Below are 13,632 nucleotides of genomic sequence, written 5' to 3'. Positions count from 1 at the left end.
GTAAGTTCTCTTTCATAAGTTCACTCGACGCTGCGTCACTTTAATGACGTAATGGGACGCCCTCTGGGTGTGCCGATTGTCTGAAGCCCTTATAGAATCATGCCAATTGATTGGCTGATGGCGCGCACGTCGCCCCACTTGACGTAGTCACCTATATTAGCGCGCGCGCGCCATCTGCTCCTCAGATTTCTCTGCCTTCACGAAGCGGCCATTTCATGCCCTTCGGTTCTCGATTTTTCTGGCCCAAAATTCTAGGATTTCAGTCGATATCTACCTCAGCACTTCAGCGACCGCGGATTGTGGAACTTTGTTCTCCTTGTGGTGAAGTACTTTGGAATTCCGACGTTGCCCACCGCCGTGCACTCGCTTCATCGCGATCGACGATCCCCACAGTAAGTGTGTTAAATGTCTGGGATTTCCTCACGCACGCGACGTGGTTCAGGGGTTCTCTAACTGTAAATACTGCGATAACCTCCTTCTCAAAACCCTCCGCTCGAGGCTCGCGGTTTTTGAGAGGGAGTCATCCGTTTTTCCCCGTCGCGCTCCCGAGGCCGCACAGGCCTCTCTTGGATCCGCGACCTGGGGTTCGGATGTAGAGCTCGAGGATGTGGAGTGCGAGCAGACGGGCCTCGCCCTTTCTCTCCCTCTCTCCCCCGAGCACGTGCGCGGGACTCCGCCTGTGGAATACTCGCATGATTATCTCTGTCCCAGCCCGGAGGCACGCGATTCGGTTTCCTTCGGGCTGGAGGATGTCATTTTCACTGCAGCATCCGACTCCGAGGATTTCGGTGCTGCAAATACTGACAACGCTCTCCCGCCAAGCGGCCAGGAAGCGCGGCCATCAGCGGCATATGACGAGCTTGTGGATGTACTCGCGCGCGCTACACAGAAGCTCACCATCGAGTGGCCGGATGAACCCCGCAAAGCTCAATCTTCTCGGTTGGATGAGAGATTCCTCAGCGGCCCTAATTCTAGGCCTCCGCGGAGGAAGCTACCATTCTTCAGTGATCTACACAGTGAGATTTCCAGATCCTGGAAGCAGCCGTTCTCAGCCCGTCTAACTAACGCGGCAGCCGCTGATTTCACCAACCTCGTGGGTTTTGAGGAACAGGGCTATTCCGCGATTCCCGCGGTTGAGGACACGCTGGCCACTCACCTCGCGCCATCTTCAGCTCCCTCGTGGAAGTCCCGCCCCCTTCTTCCCACTAAGCCGTGTAGGACCACTTCTGCCCTCATTGGCAAATCCTACATGGCGGCTGGTCAAGCTGGCATGGCCCTTCATACTAGGGCCATTCTCCAGGCCTATCAGTCGGATGTATTGAAGGAAATGGACGAGGGCACCGGTTTGACACTGGAAGCAGTGAAGGAGCTTCGCAAAGCCACGGATTTGGCGTTACGGGCTACTAAACACACAGCTCGCGCTGTAGGACGCTCTATGGCGGGCGCGGTGGCGGCGGAGCGCCACCTATGGCTCAATCTGACTGAGATTCGCGATAAGGAAAAAGTTTTCCTTATGGACGCTCCGATTTCTCAGTCCGGATTGTTTGGGGAGGTGGTTAATACTGTGGTTGAGAATTTCAGATCTGCAAAATCGCAGTCTGCCGCTCTTAAGCAGTTCATGCCGAGGAGAGCGAGGGACGCTCCTTCCCCCTCCCCCTCTCAGTCCAGAGATCGCCCCTCTTTCAGAAGAGAGTTTACCGCCAGGAGGAGCGACCAGAGTCATCCTCCACCCACCACGGTCTGGGGAGCTCGCGGTCGTCCATTTCCCCGTCAACGTCCTCACAGACGCATCGACCCAAAGCGGCCCAGCAAACCTTCTGCTTCGGCCACTTTGAGTCGCTTCTGACCCTCTGGTCAGAAAAGGGGGAGCTGCAGTTCACGACCGGGGCTGGGTCAGACCGCGCACGCGTTTCTGCCCACCCCCCACCAGCTCTCCCTATCCAGCTCTGTCATTTCCGCCGCCCAGCGCGCTTCGGAATACAGAACCAACTCTATCCTCGCCTTTTCCGGCGCTGAAGGAGGGAGACGCTGTTTGCTTTCTCCCCTCACGTCTGATTGGCTCACCATCCGCCGCTCGTCCAGACGGAGACACATCCGGTCTTCTCCGGGAACCAGAGCGGCCCAGCCTTCCACTGCCTACTCCGCACCAGGAAGCCACGTGCCCTCCTCTGCGGATGGCCACACCCCCCTCAGAGGTCCAGCTCGACACCCTATCTCAGGTATATCCACCGCACCTCATCATACCTCCCACTTTGTCAAATTTCTTCCACGAGTGGAAGCTTTTGCCAGGGATATCATCCTGGGTCCTCCGCACGATTCAGTCGGGCTACACGCTTCAGTTCTGTCGCAACCCTCCTCGCTTCGATGGGGTCGCTCAAACGGTAGTAAACAGTGCCTCTCAGGCTTCTGTGCTACAACAAGAGCTCTCTTCTCTCCTCCTAAAGGGGGCAATAGAGGAAGTTCCGGCAACAGAGGAGAAATGTGGCTTCTTCAGCCGTTATTTCCTTGTTCCGAAGAAAGACGGCAGTCTGCGTCCTATCCTGGACCTCCGCCGCCTGAACTTCACCCTCTACAAAGGGAAGTTCAAGATGCTAACGATAAAGACTATCTTATCTCAGATACGTGCGGAGGACTGGTTTGTCACTATAGACCTGAGAGATGCTTACTTCCATATTCAGGTTGTCAGACGACACAGGAAGTTTCTCAGGTTCGCCTTCAAAGGAAAGGCTTATCAATACAAAGTCCTTCCCTTCGGCCTTGCCCTGGCACCAAGGATGTTCACGAAGTGTATGGATGCTGCTCTGGCTCCGCTGAGGCTCCAGGGCATCCGTATTCTCAATTACCTGGACGACTGGCTCATTCTGGCCCACTCCAGGGAGTTAGCCTATCATCACAGAGATGTCGTTCTTTGACACGTTCAATCTCTTGGCTTGAGAGTGAACACCGACAAGAGCGTTCTTACTCCGGCTCAGCAGACCACCTTCTTAGGTGTTCGTCTGGATTCCGTTCCGATGCAGGCCCGTTTGGCCCCTGCTCGGATTTCCAGTATCACAACATGCTTAGTCCGCTTCAGGCTAGGCCATCATGTTTCTGTGGGTACGTGTCACAGGCTCCTGGGTCTCATGGCCGCAGCTTCCCCGGTGCTTCCCCTGGGACTGCTCCATATGAGGCCCTTCCTCTGGTGGATGAAACGCTCAGGGGCTCGGTCAACAGGATCGGCCCTTCGCCTATTGAAGGTGTCACGCGGCTGCTTTCGTGCTCTATCAATGTGGCGAGACCCTCTCTTTCTTCAGAAAGGGGTCAAGATGGGGGCTGTTTTCCGTCGCCAAATGGTTACGACGGACGCCTCTCTTACCGCCTGGGGTGCGGTATTTGAGGGCAGACCAGCTATGGGGATCTGGGAGGGGGAAGTTCTCTCCTGGCACATAAATTGCCTGGAGTTGAGAGCGGTATCCCTGGCCTTTCAACATTTTCTCCCCTCACTCAGGGGGCATCATGTCATTGTCAGGACCGACAACATGGCAGTGGTGTCTCACGTAAATCGCCAGGGAGGATCACGGTCGCACACCCTGGACAGGCATGTGCGCCGACTCCGGCTGTGGTCTCAGGACAAGTTTTTGTCCCTGAGAGCAGTCCATGTACCCGGAGTCTTAAACCTCGCTGCAGATTATCTGTCGAGACAGAAGCTCCGGTCGGAGGAATGGATGCTGAACCCTCAAACTGCGTAGATTTGGGAGATGTTCGGGAAAGCGGAAGTGGACCTCTTTGCCTCGAAGGAGTCGTCCCAGTGTCGGCTCTGGTTTTCTCTGAGCTCTCCAGCCCCGTTGAGGATAGATGCGTACGCGCATCCATGGCCCAATCTGAAACTCTATGCGTTCCCGCCCATCAAGCTGATTCCGGCGGTTCTGTACAGAGTAAGGGAGAGTGGGGCCAGCCTCCTGCTGGTGGCTCCACACTGGCCATCCCAGACTTGGTTCTCGGAGATGGTTCTCCTCCTGGACTCCTCCCCATGGGAGATACCGGTCAGGAAGGACCTTTTGACACAACTTCAGGTCAGGATTTGGCACCCCCATCCGGAGATTTGGAAGTTGTGGGTATGGCCAACGACACTAAACACTGGTCTTTCTGCGGACGTTCAGGAGATCATTGCTAATGCGAGAGCCCCCTCCACAAGGAAACTCTATTCCTCCAAGTGGAGGGTCTTTGAGTCGTGGTGCTCGACTCATGCAGTAGATCCAGTTAACTGCCCGGTTGGTTCGGTTCTGGAGTTCCTGCAGGAGAAGTTTGCTGCTGGAGCAGCGGCCACCACCCTTCGGGTCTATGTCGCAGCTATAGCGGCCGGTAGGGAGTCGGACGAAATCCCTCTAGCCAAGCATAGACTGGTTTCATCTTTCATGCGAGGGGTTAGGCGCCTGAGACCAGCACGCTCCCCTGGTATTCCCTCTTGGGACCTCTCCGTGGTCCTTGAAGGGCTAACTTTGGCTCCATTTGAGCCTTTGGAGTCAGCTCCTGAGCGAATTCTGACTCTCAAAGTTGCTCTTTTGTTAGCTCTGTCTTCTTTGAAACGAGTGGGCGATCTACAGGCTCTCTCTGTTAATGGGACCTGTATGGATTTTGCCCCTGGCCTAGTCAAGGTTACCTTAAGACCTAGGCCGGGTTATGTGCCCAAAGTTTTGTCCACGTCATTTCGCTCTCAGGTTATTACTCTTCACTCCTTTCACCCCCGTCCGTTTGGCTCGGAGGAAGACGAGAAACTTCATTTGCTCTGCCCAGTTCGAGCGTTGAAGTGTTATGTTGACCGTTCTGACAGGTGGAGGAAATCTAACCAGCTGTTGGTGTGCTTCGGTGCTGGCCGCCGCGGGCTTGCCGCTTCGAAGCAAAGGGTTTCCCATTGGGTGACAGAGGCTATTTCCTTAGCTTATGAGGTGCGTGGTTTACCTTCACCTCTTGATATTAGAGCGCATTCTACCAGACGTGTGGCTTCCTCTCAAGCACTTTTTAGAGGGGCTCTTTTGGAGGATATTTGTGTGGCGGCAGGTTGGTCCTCTCCGCACACTTTTGTGAGATTCTATAGTTTGGATCTCGACATGGCTCCGGGTTCGCATGTCTTGTCTGCTTAACCTAGTCATGCAGGTTATCTGGTGTTCTTTGAGCCAGATACAGCAGCGCTTTAGCTTGGCGTGTTTGGTATATCGTTCCCATTACGTCATTAAAGTGACGCAGCGTCGAGTGAACTTATGAAAGAGAACGTCTCAGGTTACTTGCGTAACCTATGTTCTCTGAGTAGGGAACGAGACGCTGCGTACGCTGCCAAGCTCCTCGCGCTGCCGACAGGCCTTCCTTTTCGGCAGAGAAATCTGAGGAGCAGATGGCGCGCGCGCTAACATAGGTGACTACGTCAAGTGGGGCGATGTGCGCGCCATCAGCCAATCAATTGGCGTGATTCTATAAGGGCTTCAGAGTATAGATGAATATATCAGCAGAAATAGACAGACGTCTCATTTACACGCAGGTGCAGAACGCACATGCTATTTGACAGTTGGCTGTAGTTCTCTCTCGGTTTTCAAGTGCAGCTCTCTTGCCCCCACGTGAGGCGACAACAGAGTCGACTTTCATCAGCGCTAGTTCTTTGGTCTCGGTTTGGTGTGAAATTGATCACTTTAAGTAGCCTAATACACAAAACTAAGCCATATTAAAATAAAAAAATATCAGCCTATGTGGTGGTGTTGAACAAAAACTAATTACTAGGACCAATACACTGTATTCATTTATTTCTAAATTATTGTCATACAGTCTTGGGTAATTACATTGTAAATCCCATATCAACCTTGACCAGTAGAACAATATACGGATAGACAGACAGGATAATAATAAAGAATATAAATAACATAAAATTGCATAATATATTCTTGAACTGATATACCCTTATTATATATACCCCTTAACATCCTTATTCTTTAGTCTATACAGTATTTAAAGCAATTACATCAGAAGTAACTGTAATTAAATTATATAAAATGTAAGACTAATCGTTTTACATTCAAGGGAAAAGTAATTACATTAAGTAATGAATTACTCAATAATAAGTTACACTCAACACTGTTGTCATGCACCCTTTTGGGCATGAGGTGTAGGATCAAAGAGGATACTTCTAAGATTTACCATAGGTCGTTGGGCGTGCTGACATGATATGCTCTTCTTCGGATTGCTCTTCGTCCCCTTAGCTCCCTTCCTAATGGATCAATAGAACTTAGTCGTTCCCGTACTCTCCGTCGCTGAACTCGAAGTCCTCTACCTCTCAAGCTGCCTTGAACATATGTCTCCCCAGAATAAGGTGTAGACGACAGGATGTTGATGATATGGCGATCAAGCTCCATATCCGAGACAGCGGTAAATCCCCTATAGTCTTCCAGCCTTAGTTGTCTTCTGTGATAAAATAAAGTCCATACACTGACGCATGACATTTGTGAAATGGTGGTCCAACTGAAACCAAGATCACATACATTTTCCAGCTGACTCCTTGAAATATGGTACCTAATAGAAGAAGACAATGCTATATGAAAATATGTATACATAAATAAAATAGAAATATAGGTTCCAAAAGATCACTGTAAAAAATGAATCATGGGTCTTGTAATTTTCACAAAATAAATTAATAAAATTGTGGTTCAGTGATGTATACAAAAATATTGAAAACATTTCACTAAAAAAATAAAAGGACATAGGCCTTAATCACAGAGGAATTGAATACCGGAAGTGCACGTCGAAGCATTCTTCCGGTTATGCATGTTTTCAATGTGCTGTGAACACCTAGCTGAACAAACGACCATTAAAATAAGCATCTGGAGGATGATTAAAAAATCTGGACATTTTCCGAGACAGGAGAAGAGATAAACTGATCATTACTGTGTATAGGATTTTCCAAACTCTGTTGAACTTGTAGTTTTTTAATCCAACATAAGCAGAGGGTCGTAAACATACGTGATTATTTCACCACATGGTGTCAGTGCTCGTCTAAATAGACTGCGATGAAGTGTGTGAGACCTGACGAATAAGATCTGAATCAACATATTGATTTGTATTAATATTTTAGTCTTTGTTCTGTCACTTTTCATTAACAATCATTTCACTGTAGCCTATATGTAATTCACACATTTATGCCAAAATTCAGTCACGCTGTTAACGTATTACTGTTTAAGATTAATTAAATGCTTAACATCGTTAACTTTCTTTAAGGCAGTTACCACGCATTCATTCATCTATTTATTACATGAAAATGAACCATGGTTTTAATACAAATAAAAGAAAACATGGTTCTTTTAGTTTAACCATGGTATTTGTAGTAAAACTAATACAAATGGTAGTCAATCCACGAAAAAAAACATGGTTACTACATTCTTACTATAATAAAACTATGGTTAATATTCATAAGGGTGTTTATCATTCAAATTAATTAAAAAATGTAACAACAGGTATGAAATATGATTAGTAAGAGAAACACTGTTGATGAGAAGACAATCACTGGACTGCAGCAGGTTAGAAATTGATTTATTATTCAGAATGCACATTTGGATGGGAACATTTCAGCAGGTTGACGATATGAGACGTAAACATCCGCAGTTTGGAAATGCATAGGCCTACAACACACAAACATACAACTTCATCCCGCCATTTCAGTCTCACCCATGCTCTCCTCTATTATTTTAGTGTCAGGAAATGGTCACATCTGAGGTAAGGATGTCATTATTTAGTATTAGAGCACCGGTGCTCTAATAATCCGCGTTTTGATTGTGTCGCGATGGGACCGGAAGTAGCGGTGCACTGCTTCACTTAACGGAAATAGGAAGTGTGATAAAGGCCTATTTAAACAATTTTGAGGCTTGGATTGAGAAACCGATTAAGCTGATCAAATTAAGTGGGGAAAAGGCTACCTATTTATTTTAAGGGAATTAGCTCAATTATGCTTCTATATAAAGTTTTATATAGAGACACACCATTGTTAGTTCCCAGCATGCTTTGCCTATGGCTAGAAATTGAGAGTTAATATTGAAATTAAGTTTTATTTTATGTGTTTTTGAGTGAAGGGCAACATCTGTTAATGTTTAATGTTCAGTTATGTTTGACATTTGAAAGAGTTTCTCTATGTTGAAGTTTTGACCATTACCATTGTGCAGAAGAGTAGATCTTATGGTTAGGTTGTGGATAACTGCATGTGTTCAAATATTATAATGCATCTTGTGTTGTTCAATTAGCAATGACTTTTCTTATGCCAGTACAGTAACAAGTTTGTTTCTGTTTGTGCTGTGCTAGCAGCATACAGTCTATTAATTGTAAAGCGTAACATAAAGTAAAATATAAACAGGTAATTTCCATTCACTCTAATTTATACCCTTTTTTTTTAAAGTCAACTTAAAATAAATAAGCAAATTTCACAAAAAAATATTAAATTAATTGTTTCATAGACTAAATAATTAAGGAGATTTTACATGATTTATTCAGGTAGATTCCATTAAACACAAGCCTTAAAACTGTAAAAATGTTATGTAAATTTTTTTACAGCGAGGGTTTCTGATGTGATGCCATTGAAGAACCAATTTTGGTTCTCCAAAGCACCTTTCAGTGAACAATTTCTTTAAAGAACCATTTTTTTCTCAGTGTGAAGAACATTTGAATAATTTAAAGAACCCTTTTCCCCTATAAAGAACATTTTGTCCAATGGAAAGGTTCTTGGATCTTAAAGGTTCTTCATGGAATCATCGATGCATAAGAACATTTACTTTTTAAGAGTGTACACACACTACATTAATCCGGATAGATTTGAAAACTGAGTTTTCGTTTCAAACCGCTCTCCATCCACACTAACATTTTCCAAAAGTTTCTCATCCACACTGAAACGTCAGTAAACGCTAAATTCAACTTACTGTGCATGTATAAAACCTCATAAAAGCTCACTGAGATGATACAGACACCGTAAAGTTATCACACAATTCTTATGGCAGGATAATTTTATTTAGCAAAACATCTCACCATTCACTGATGCGACCAGGTCGCGCTTGGTCAACCATTATGTTGTAAAAATATCATTAAAATTTAAATAAAAATGAATGGTCTATAAGTATTTTGGAGATCTTATTATATTGGGCTTTATTAAACTTCATGGAACTATAATTAATTGATATGCTATTTTTACTAGTCAGTTTATTGAACAATTTTCAGTCTTTAAACTGATTTGCTATCCTGTGGCTCCCTCTGGTGGACAACATTAGTATTCATCTCTGAATCGCATTGATATAAATGTTTTTTTTATTTTTTAAATTAAAGGAACTGTATGTAAGAAATGTACTTCAATTAATCATAAAATGGCCCTGGTATGTCACTAGACATTAAGAAATCATGTTAATTTCAAATACTTATATCACTGACAACGGTTGCCCGGCCAAGATATTGTCATTTTAAAAGTGAAGTTGCAGCCCTCAACTGATGTTGATGTTGTCATGTTGTGTTTTGGCCTGAAGCGCCACCCTCCACCTATCTACCAATCACAAAGTCAGTAGTGTTTCTGCATTCGGGTTGCCAGCTCTGCTCTAGTTACCACAGCTGCAGCTACAAACTTTTTGGATAAACAATGTCTAACTTTACGAAACCTACACGACCTCGTTAAGAATCAGAAAAATGTTGTGACAGTGTCGGAAATAAAACAAGGATTTGTATAAGAGATGCCTTTGAAAGATGGAGACGGCTGAAAACGGAGAATAATTTGAAGACTGATGCCAACGTTGCTCAGTTTCTCCTGGACAGGTAAGGTTCATCTATGTTTGGCTAACTTGTACTTAATGTAAATGGACATTTCAAATATTCATGACAGTCGAACAAAGTTATGCATGTTCGTGCAAAGTAACGTTAGGTTAGCGCAGATGGAGGAGGTGGGTCATTGAATTGAAAAGGTAACGTTAAGGAATTGTTTGGTAAATAAAAACGGCGAGTCGTCATTGCTAACATTAGTAATGCATTATCAGAGCCCGTTTCTCTGTCATTATGCTGGGACGCTGAGGAAAACAACATTAGCACGCCTATTATGGCACTGTGAAAACGTATTTGAGACAGTAGCCTAACGTTACCTCTGTAAAAATTATTCCTCATTCGTTCTTCGCATATATAGTGGACAAAACATGCTGCAAGTGGACCTGTATGACAATTGCTAATGTTATTTAGCTTTGCTGTAATTTTACTATAGTATTTTTTCATTAGGGAATGTACTGTCACATACGAGCGTTCATATTTACGATTATATTTGGCTAATCGCCATTAGTACATTTTTGCGATTTATAATTACTTCACAAAACATCACTCTTGAAGCATAAACATAATTAACAGAAAGAAAAAAATCTTACTGTGTACGACTCGTCACTTGCCATTGAAAGCTCCTTGTAGCAGCCTACCTTCCTGCTGGATCCTGCAGCCTAGCTGGCAACCTCGAGTCAGGGGAGGGGGAGAGGGGATACACCGCTCTACAGTCATTTGAAAGTGATTGCAGTACCAGTTTTGGCCACAGTCCTACATACAGCTCCTTTAATTTTTTTTTTTAATGATTACAAAAACCCACATCAAACTCAAATTCACTGATTTGTGGTACCTTATTGTGTACCTCTTTTTCAACAATTTTTTTTTTTAGCTGAGCAGTAATGATACATTACTATATCACTTGTTAAATGGTTATTTAACAACTACATTCAGTCCTGCATTAACAGTGTGATTTAAGTCAAGTCAGTGGCCCACCTTAAAGGGTTAGTTCACCCAAAAATGAAAATTCTGTCATTAATTACTTACCCTCATGTCGTTTGACACCCGTAAGACCTCCGTTCGTCTTCGGAACACAAATGAAGATATTTTAGTTGAAATCTGATGGCTCTGAAAGTCCTCCATTGGCACAATGCACGGTTCACTCTCAAGACCCTTAAAAGGTACTAAAGACGTCGTTACAAAGTCCATCTCACTACAGTGGTTCTAAAATAACTTTATGAATCGGCGAGAATAGTTTTTGTGTGCAAAAAACCCCTAAATAACGACTTATATAGTGATGACGATTTCAAAACACGGCCTCATGAAGCTTCGAATGAAGCCATCAGATTTCAACTAACATATCTTCATTTGTGTTCCGAAGACGAACGGAGGTCTTACGGGTGTCGAACGACATGAGGGTAAGTAATTAATGACAGAATTTTCATTTTTGGGTAATCTAACCCTTTAAGCAAGTCAAGTCGAGTCCTGCTAAGGGTCAAGTCAAATTACAATAACAAACAGAAGCAAGTAGATTTTATATTGGCCTCAACCTTATTTATTTTTCATATAGGAACACAAACAGGACCGCTTTGGGCAGGATGTGGAACAATGTGTTGAAATAGTTGTAGCCCTAAGAACATGAAAAGGATGGTCGAGCCCTGACAAAGTTGCTGTTCACCATCTCAGTCTGCCTTCTAAAAATCAGTATCCTTAGAAACGCTTTGAACAACTCAGAACGGCATATAGTTCATCACAACAACATAACATCATATACATAATCCACCTGCTATATTGCTAAAGGTACACGATTTTTCATATCAAGAGAAAAATATACCAGGATAACCTGGCTTCTCTTGAGACTCCCCTGCTTCAGACAATAGTCAATGGTTGCGTCCGAAATCGCATATTTATCTACAATAACATAGGCGAAGAACAGTATGTGAGAAAAGATGCATGTCCAAATTCACAGTACAGTAAAAACACCACATATACATATATGTATTTTTATTTCTTATGTTTTATTATATTTCTCATTTCTTATAACATTTCTTATGTTATGTGATTATTCTATCAATATTTTAATACCTTCTCCATGTAAAGCACTTTGAATTACCATTGTGTATGAAATGTGCTATACAAATAAACTTTCCTTGCCTAACCTGAAGTTACAGAAGACAGAAACAGGAAACAGGCCCCTGTGTAGACCTTTGAATGGGATGAGTTTGCAGGTTATGGAGAAGCAGTCGACAGCTACTAGGATGCGTGTGTTTTCGTCGGATGGAGGTGTGTCGGTAACAAAGTCTATTTCCAGGTGAGACCATGAATGGTGAGGAATGGGTAGAGGATGGAGCTTGCCTTCCGTTGGCACAGATGGAACACCCTTGAACAAAGAGTTCACCTGGCCACCAGTAGCGTTCACAGAGGAGCGAGAGGGTCTGCTGGTTACCTGGATCCCAGAGATGAATAAACTGAGTCCATTAGGGTTATACGGAAGTTAGGCCCTGTCCCAAATGGCACACTTTACATGCACTTTCTTTCTTGTAGACTTACAATAGCTGCCACGAGTAAGTGTATGTTAAGACCGTGAGACAGTAGGGTGTCCAATTTGTCATTTTATGTTTCAAAAGGTCTGATCGCAATTCAATTTCCTTTATCCAGAGTGAATGTGCACACTGTAAAAAATATTTTTGCGATTTAGTTATTTCAACTCATTTTTTTTCAGTAGAGATAACTAGATTGTCCAGACAACGAGACATTTTAAGTCCTCAACTAGACTGAAAGTTAAGTAAACAAGTATAATTGTTGTTTTAACTCAAAAACATATGTTGAAACAACTGCACTAGATTTTCTGTTGAATGTTTTAACTTAAAAACATAAGTTAAAATAACTGATCTAGATTTTCCGCAGGTTTTACTCGAATTATACTTTAGTCTACTTTTTTAACTGCAGTAAACTAAACTTAATTTACTATGTACAGCTGATTTATATAAAACACTCTAATTATATAATTATGAACACATTTATTTAACTTATTTAACGTCCCTTACCATGTTTGTATAATGATTGTGTTTGTACGTTCAAAAGACAAATTGACCTGAAAAGGCATTTGAAGCAGCCATCACAAAATTCATCAGAACCCCTAACTGATCAGATAATCTGTGACTTATGTGGTTTTTCAGATCCCTGCCACCTTCGCCAGTATTTGGCACATTTACGCTGCCATCAAAAAAATAAGGAAACTGTGAAATGCCCTTATTGGCAGTGTTCATTCCGTTCTAACGTGTACTCCACATTTACAGCACATCATAGTTGTTTTCACAGTTCAGGTAGCATAAAGGACTTTCGACCAGAAATGTTTTGTGAGAATTATTCTCATTTGGATGTAGACAATCATGGTAGTGCATCTGTAGTTGAATTGGATGAGTCCATTTCTGATATTGAAGAACATGATGATGCCAATGATGAGGTGAATCTGCAGCGAAAACTGGCATCCCTTTTTTAGCGAATACAAACACTATTGCACATTTCAAAGTCAGCCACTCAAGAAATAATAGATGGATTTTATGAAGTCAGTGTCCTCACAGGAGAACTAAGCAAGAAATTAATAGAACAAATTTTGCAGCATCACAATGTTAATCTAGAAACATCAACACTGATAACAGAAACTTTAGACAAAACGGTCCCTCTTTCTTTCTTGTCAAGGACTGGTCCATTAGGCACTGACCACAAGAGGTCTTCTTTTTTCAAGGAAAACTTTAAGGTTATTGAACCTATTGAGTACATTTTAAATTTAGATAACGGTAGAAAAAAGGTTTATGTCCCGATTTTACCTGTACTCAATGAGTTGTTAAA

This window comes from Gobio gobio (genome assembly GCF_949357685.1).
Source record: "Gobio gobio genome assembly, chromosome: 5".
NCBI lineage: Eukaryota > Metazoa > Chordata > Actinopteri > Cypriniformes > Gobionidae > Gobio > Gobio gobio.
The sequence above is the reverse complement of the archived record's forward strand: the minus strand, read 5'-3'. Positions refer to the sequence as shown.